Below are 6,836 nucleotides of genomic sequence, written 5' to 3'. Positions count from 1 at the left end.
ATGGGAATAATAAGTCTGGCTTCATCTATCACCACTATTTTTTTTTAAATTGTGGTGAAGTTCACTTAGCATCATTAGTGACATTGATTACATTTACAATGCAACGCTCACAGGATATTTCATCACTCCCAAAAGAAACCCTAGGAACTTCCCTGGTGGTCCAGTGGTTAAGACTCCATGCTTCCAATTCAGGGGGCATGAGGTTTGATACCTGAGTGGGGCTAGGATTCTGCATGCCAAGTGGTACAGCCAAAAAAACAAACAAAAACAAATAAAACCCAAAAAGAAACCCTTTACCCAGGAAGTCATCACTCCCCATTCTCCCCCTCCCTTAGACCCTGCAAGCACTAATCTATTTCCTGTTTCTACTGCTACTGCTGCTAAGTCACTTCAGTCGTGTCCGACTCTGTGTGACCCCACAGACGTCAGCCCTAGAGGCTCCCCGATCCCTGGGATTCTCCAGGCAAGAACACTGGAGTGGGTTGCCATTTCCTTCTCCAATGCAGGAAAGTGAAAAGTGAGAGTGAAGTCGCTCAGTCATGTCCAACTCTTAGCAACCCCATGGACTGCAGCCCACCAGGCTCCTTCGTCCATGGGATTTTCCAGGCAAGAGTACTGGAGTAGGTTGCCATTGCCTTCTCCTTCCTGTTTCTATGGGCTTGCCTATTCTGGACGTTTCATATAAATAAAATTCTATAATACATGGCCTTGGTATCTGGCTTTTTTTCACATAACATGATGTTTTGTGGTTAATCCATGTCTTAGCATATATCAGTTCTTCATTTCTTTTTATGACTGCATAATATTCCATGAGAAATGCTGGGCTGGAAGAAGCACAAGCTGGAATCAAGATTGCTGGGAGAAATATCAATAACTTCAGATATGCAGATGACACCACCCTTATGGCAGAAAGTGAAGACGAACTAAAAAACCTCTTGATGAAAGTGAAAGACGAGAGTGAAAAGGTTGGCATAAAGCTCAACATTCAGAAAATGAAGATAATGGCATCCGGTCCCATCACTTCATGGGAAATAGATGGGGAAACAGTGGAAACAGTGTCAGACTTTATTTTTTCGAGCTCCAAAATCACTGCAGATGGTGACTGCAGCCATGAAATTAAAAGACGCTTACTCCTTGGAAGGAAAGTTATGACCAACCTAGGTAGCATATACAAAAGCAGAGACATTACTTTGCCAACAAAGGTCCGTCTAGTCAAGGCTATGGTTTTTCCAGTGGTCATGTATGGATGTGAGAGTTGGACTGTGAAGAAAGCTGAACGCTGAAGAATTAATGCTTTTGAACTGTTGTGCTGGAGAAGACTCTTGAGAGTCCCTTGGATTGCAAGGAGATCCAACCAGTCCATTCTGAAGGAGATCAGCCCTGGGATTTCTTTAGAAGGAATGATGCTAAAGCTGAAACTCCAGTACTTTGGCCGCCTTATGTGAAGAGTTGACTCATTGGAAAAGACTCTGATGCTGGGAGGGATTGGGGGCAGGAGGAGAAGGGGACGACAGAGGATGAGATGGCTGGATGGCATCACCGACTGGATGGATGTGAGTTTGAGTGAACTCGGGGAGTTGGTGATGGACATGGAGGCCTGGCGTGCTGCAATTCATGGGGTCGCAAAGAGTCGGACACGACTGAGCGACTGAACTGAACTGAATATTCCATTGTGTGAATACAGCACATTTTGTTTATTTCACTCACCAGTTGATGGGCATTTAGGTTGTTTCTACCTTTTGGCCTTTTTGAACAGTCTGCCTTAATATTTTAATAATAGGACTCAGTATAGAAATGTCAGTGATCATTAATATTTTTGTTACATAGACATTATAGCCTGTTTACTTATCCCCACATCCATCCTTACTAGACTGTAAGGTCCTGAGGGCAGGGACTTTGAATTGTTCCCTGTGGGTTCCCCAGGGCCTTGGTTAATTCTGGCACAGAGTACATGTTCAATAAATCTGTTGACAGATGAATGATTTCTGCTTAAAGGACTGACTGTCCAATCATAATATATGAGACACATCTAAAGTCACTCTCATAAAATCACAGAATATTAGATCTTGAAGGATGGAATAGCTGGTCCAAGATTGTCATTTAAATATTTTTGGCACCATCACTGTCTAGCTGTGTGACATTGGGCAAGTTTCTTAAAGTATCTCTTAATCAGATTCCTTACCTATAAAATAGAGGCAGTAACATAACCTACCTCATAAAGCTGTTTGGTGTTTAAAGGACAATACAGATTCAGTGCTGATTATTAGGAATAAGAAATTAAGATCAAAAAGGGTAGGCAAAGTACTCAAGATTACACAGATGCTTAGAGGCAGAACTGAGACCAGAACTCACATCTTGGCTTTCCCATCTTCCCATGTCATTCTAAGGCTACGCAGAACCAGATGGGGAACAGAACTTTCTCTGTAATGACATCACTGCTTCTTCCACAGTCACATTCTCCGGGGCAGACCTCTGCTTCCTTAGGCGGCCTTCACATTCTAGGTTTTGTCCCTCCTTCCACATTCCAATCTAACCTCCTATCTACCTCAGGAAAGACAAAGATTCAGAGTGTCCACTCACAATTTCCCCCGAAGTATGTTCCTCAAAATATTCCCTTCTATCTAGGGTAATTTCTAGGCTGGGGAAAAAAAAAAAAAAGATTCCTTAGTCAAATGCATTTGAGAAAGAGGACATCTCTTGGAAAGAGATAATGCAAATTAGTATATAAAGCCTACTAGAAAGGTCTGCATCTAGATGCCTCCTTACCCAGTGTTCTAGGATGTAATGAAATATGAAATCTTGTCTCAGCACAATACCATGTTTGGAATGTCATGAAACACATTTTGAGAAACACTGGCCTCAATTGTTACCCTTGGCATCAAATGGAAGGGTCATATTTTTATTCATGTGGTATGAAAGAGCAGGTTTTGTCCAGTTTTTCACTGCTTAGTACCTGGCACACACTAGAGATGAAATAATTATTTGTTGAAGAAATGAATACATTTCAACAGAAATCACAATTTGGAAGTAACGATGTGTTAGTAAAGAAGCTAACACATCAGCCACTGGGTCTTCAGTCTGAAAGTGAAAGTGTGAATTGGTCAGTCTTGTCTGACACTTTACGACCCTATGGGCTGTAGCCCGCCAGGCTACTCTGTCCATGGGATTTTCCAGGCAAGAATACTGGAGTGCATAGCCATTCTCTTCTCCAGGGGATATTCCTGACCCAGGGATCAAACCCAGGTCTCCTGCATGGCAGGCAGATTCTTTACCTTCTGAGTCACCAGCGGTCTTCACGCTAGTTGTACCCAAAGGAAAGGTCCCCATGGTGTCTCTCTCCCACAAGAAGAAGACTCCCATCCACCGAGTACTGGTCTCTTGCCTTTCACAACGGCAAGTCCCTATCAAAGTAGACCAAGAACGCCGTCTGGATCACCACCACCTGGTTCACTAGACTCCCTGCCCAGCACCCTAGTGTTTCCAGGGGCACCAGTCTTCATGACTTCCAAAATGCAGGCTCCCTTCCAGATGCGACCTGAGTCAACAAGCTCTATTTGCATCCTCATCAAAAAATGAACTCCCCTCCCCCACCCCCGCCGCCCTCCTGGGCTCGTCCAGGCAGCAGCAGAGAGCACCAGGGAGCCGGGGAACGGGGTAGGCTGCTTCAACTTTTCCTGGCAAAGCCACCTTCCTTTTCAGAACCTTTAGCTCAGCTAAGTGGAGACACCTGGTGTTTGTTGTTGCAACTTCAAGAACAATACATCAAAGATTCCAGGCAGAAAATCAGGCTCCTCATAAAAACTGCATAGTCACAAAGACAATCTGAGGAGAGGAAATGCAGATTGTAGCCCATCTCAACCTTAGGAGACTTTTTTCCCTCTCAAATTTTCTACCATCTGTGTAGTTGTTCTCCACAGACTTGCCTTTAAAACGGAGGAAAACGCAATTGCAAGGCACCCAAAATTTGTGAGGAGCCAGGAAGGAGGAGAAATACTCTTTCCTGATTGCTTTGTTTTGTCAGGTTTTAAATCAGAGTGCTAACTTTTGTGCAATAACTGTTTGGTAACACTTAATAAGTAGCTGGTGTAGCACAGTTCCAAAAAAGAAAATTTTTTTTAAGCCTGTGCAAGGCCAAAGGAATATTAAAGTTTCACTACGGAAGAAATATGGCCACTGCCAAGAAATGATTAGTCATAAAATCCACAGCATTATCATCATCCATCATTGCCTTTCTTTTAATGACCGAACTAAAAAGAGAGACATCAAAGTTTTCAAAATAAGGTTATAAAAACGCTGTACAGAGGAGGTCTCCAAATATTTTGATAGAACCTGAACAGAAAAAAATATAGAAAAATCATTGAAACAAATCACAAAACATATGTTGTTATGTTTTGCTCTAAAAACCATGAAGTTTATCCAGAACCCTATTATGGTAACTGCTTAGCTTTTCATGCATTCCTAAATTACCATGTAATCTAAAACCTTGTTTTCAGCTGTCCTATATTGGAAAGTCCCTTAAAATAATCAGGATGATTACAGGCTGGTATTCAGAAAGAAACTTGCTTGTATTATAGTAACTGAAAGTATTATTTATCAGGCAGGCTCCTTTAAAAAAAAAAAATCTACCTCAGAAGCACAATGTATTCAGGAAATACCTAAACCAAGGATTGCATTTTGGGCTCTCTACATTTTCAAACACATGGATAGTTGGTGTAAAAATATGTTCTTTTCCTGCAGGGACTTGACTGTAATTAGTGTATGCCAAAACTCTCTCACAGAGATTTCATTGTCTTATCTACTTACATCATCTTAATGCGATTTTATTTTACTTTGTCAAAGTCATATTAATGTAAATGTGTTCTTGATAGCAAACAGAGTTCTTTTTTATGCAAAACAGGATTCAGCTGACTCTAATAAAACAGCTTGCAGTCTATTAGACTATAACAGTAATGTGCTTATTTTGTTTCTCAAATCAAGACTGTGTCAGAAAGCTATAGACAGAGATTTGTCTTGTTTTTCACAATAATTGCTAGGGTGGGGTTACATTATGATCTTTAAATGAATAGTATTGCTTAGAACAAACACTTCATATATCTTTTATCTTCCCCTGCATACAGTTCTGAGTTTTCTTTGAAAATGCTGCGCTACTTTTCCACATAAGTCATCAGAATGTTTCCAAAGAATTTTAACTGCCAGATTAATTATATCTTGCAAACAAAGATAGATTGCTTACATTCTTTATTCAGAATTCCTGCCAGTATGGAGCAACTGGCAACAAATTAATTTCTTTTGCAACCATGCAAAATGTTTTGCTATGAAAAGCTCTGGAAGGTAAATGTATCCTTTAAAAAAAAAAATTAGGTTGCTCATTCTGAAAGGCTAATCTGTAAGCAAAAAACAGAGGATTAAATGAACTTGACTGCTCTCCCTCACTCACTTTTTTTTTAGCATCTACGTTATAGCTTTCCGTTAATGTATTCCGTTAATTAAGTATTGCTGTGACCTGGTGGCAATTTTTGAAATCCAGGGAATTTTTCCCCCTTTAAATTCCACCTCCCCCACAGAGCAGAATATAATCTGTTTCCAGTCAGTTTATGTCAGCTGTGTCTCTACTACAAGCCTCTAAAATGTTTTAATAAATTTATCAACCAAAAAATATTACAAACATTTCATTTCCTTTGATTCAGACACACATACACACCAAAAAAAAAAAAAACCTCTGCCTTCATTGCAAATTCTTGCCGGTATGAATCATTCTAAGTAATATTTGCTTTAACTTTCGTGTGGTTCTACAAACAACCTTTATATGGCTGGACTTCAAAGCTAGGAGAAATAAAGGTTAGAAATGTGATAGGAGTAATCTATTATTAGGCATGAAACATTAAACCACTTTTAGCTATAAGTCTTAAAACCTGAATAATCTAGGTTTTTAATGTAGGGCATATTTATTGTGCTTTCACTTACAGAGGCATTTATCACAGAGGAGTGTTTGGAAGAGAAATATTTTCCATTGCACTTTGTGCCACAATTTGGTTTAATTTTTCCTAATATTTAATTTAGAAAAACGGTAATATTATAACAGGGTTCTCATGTTTCCTGGCCAAAATGCTTGGTGTTCCTCACAGAGTAAAATTAATCTGTTACCAGCCCGCTGACCTGCAAGTCAGGTTTCAGTGAAGTAGGCGCTGAGAGGGAAGGGCAGAGGAAGGGGGTGAGTGAGGGTGGGTAGGAAGATAAGATCTCTTTCTTAGACTTGGAAGGAAAAAAAAAAACGCTTAGAGGAATGTCTCAACCCACCCATGCCATCAAATGACAGAAAATAAGCTGAACAGTGTATTTGCGCAGAGGAGTATTTGAAAACATTTATTAGCTCCATCCATAACGACATCCACTGCAGGAATGTTAATTGTTAAAATCTGTACTGCAGTTATTTCTTTAAGCGAGGGGGGCTGTGTTGAGTGAAAATTCAGCTCCTTGTTTCTCTTTTTTTTCCTCCACATATACTTGCACTTAAAAAAAAAAACAACTAATGTTATGAAATAAGTCATATCAGATGGAGAGCTTTCTATCACAAGAGAATACAAAACAGTGTTAAGGATATATGCATAAGCGGGAAGAAAAAAAACAACATTGGTAACATTTTGTTCTTGATTAAATTTGTGCTCCTAATACAGTAGATTAAAAATAAGTCCAACTGTTAAACACATTAGTGTTCAGCCACTGCTGATGTGCCAGGAAAGCAGCTATCGCTACAGACCTGGCCTGACTCTCTGCAGCCTTGAGGAGACAGAGGAAATCTGACCCCCGGGAAATCTGAGGCCTCCCCCACTGCACCC

At 40.2% G+C, this 6,836-nt stretch overlaps 1 long non-coding RNA gene across 1 annotated transcript in view; it reads right to left on the bottom strand.

Annotated features, from left to right (window-relative positions):
- Positions 1-6,221: 6,221 nt before the first annotated feature.
- The window catches only part of LOC105001240, a 1,372-nt gene continuing 757 nt past the window's right edge, over positions 6,222-6,836 (bottom strand). The window contains exon 3 of the long non-coding RNA XR_826837.1: positions 6,222-6,509. This is a non-coding gene — a long non-coding RNA (uncharacterized LOC105001240). The remainder of the gene's footprint in view (positions 6,510-6,836) is intronic.

Source organism: Bison bison, unplaced genomic scaffold (genome assembly GCF_000754665.1).
Source record: "Bison bison bison isolate TAMUID 2011002044 unplaced genomic scaffold, Bison_UMD1.0 scf7180017864380, whole genome shotgun sequence".
NCBI classification, from domain to species: Eukaryota; Metazoa; Chordata; class Mammalia; order Artiodactyla; family Bovidae; genus Bison; species Bison bison.
The sequence above is the reverse complement of the archived record's forward strand: the minus strand, read 5'-3'. Positions and strand labels throughout refer to the sequence as shown.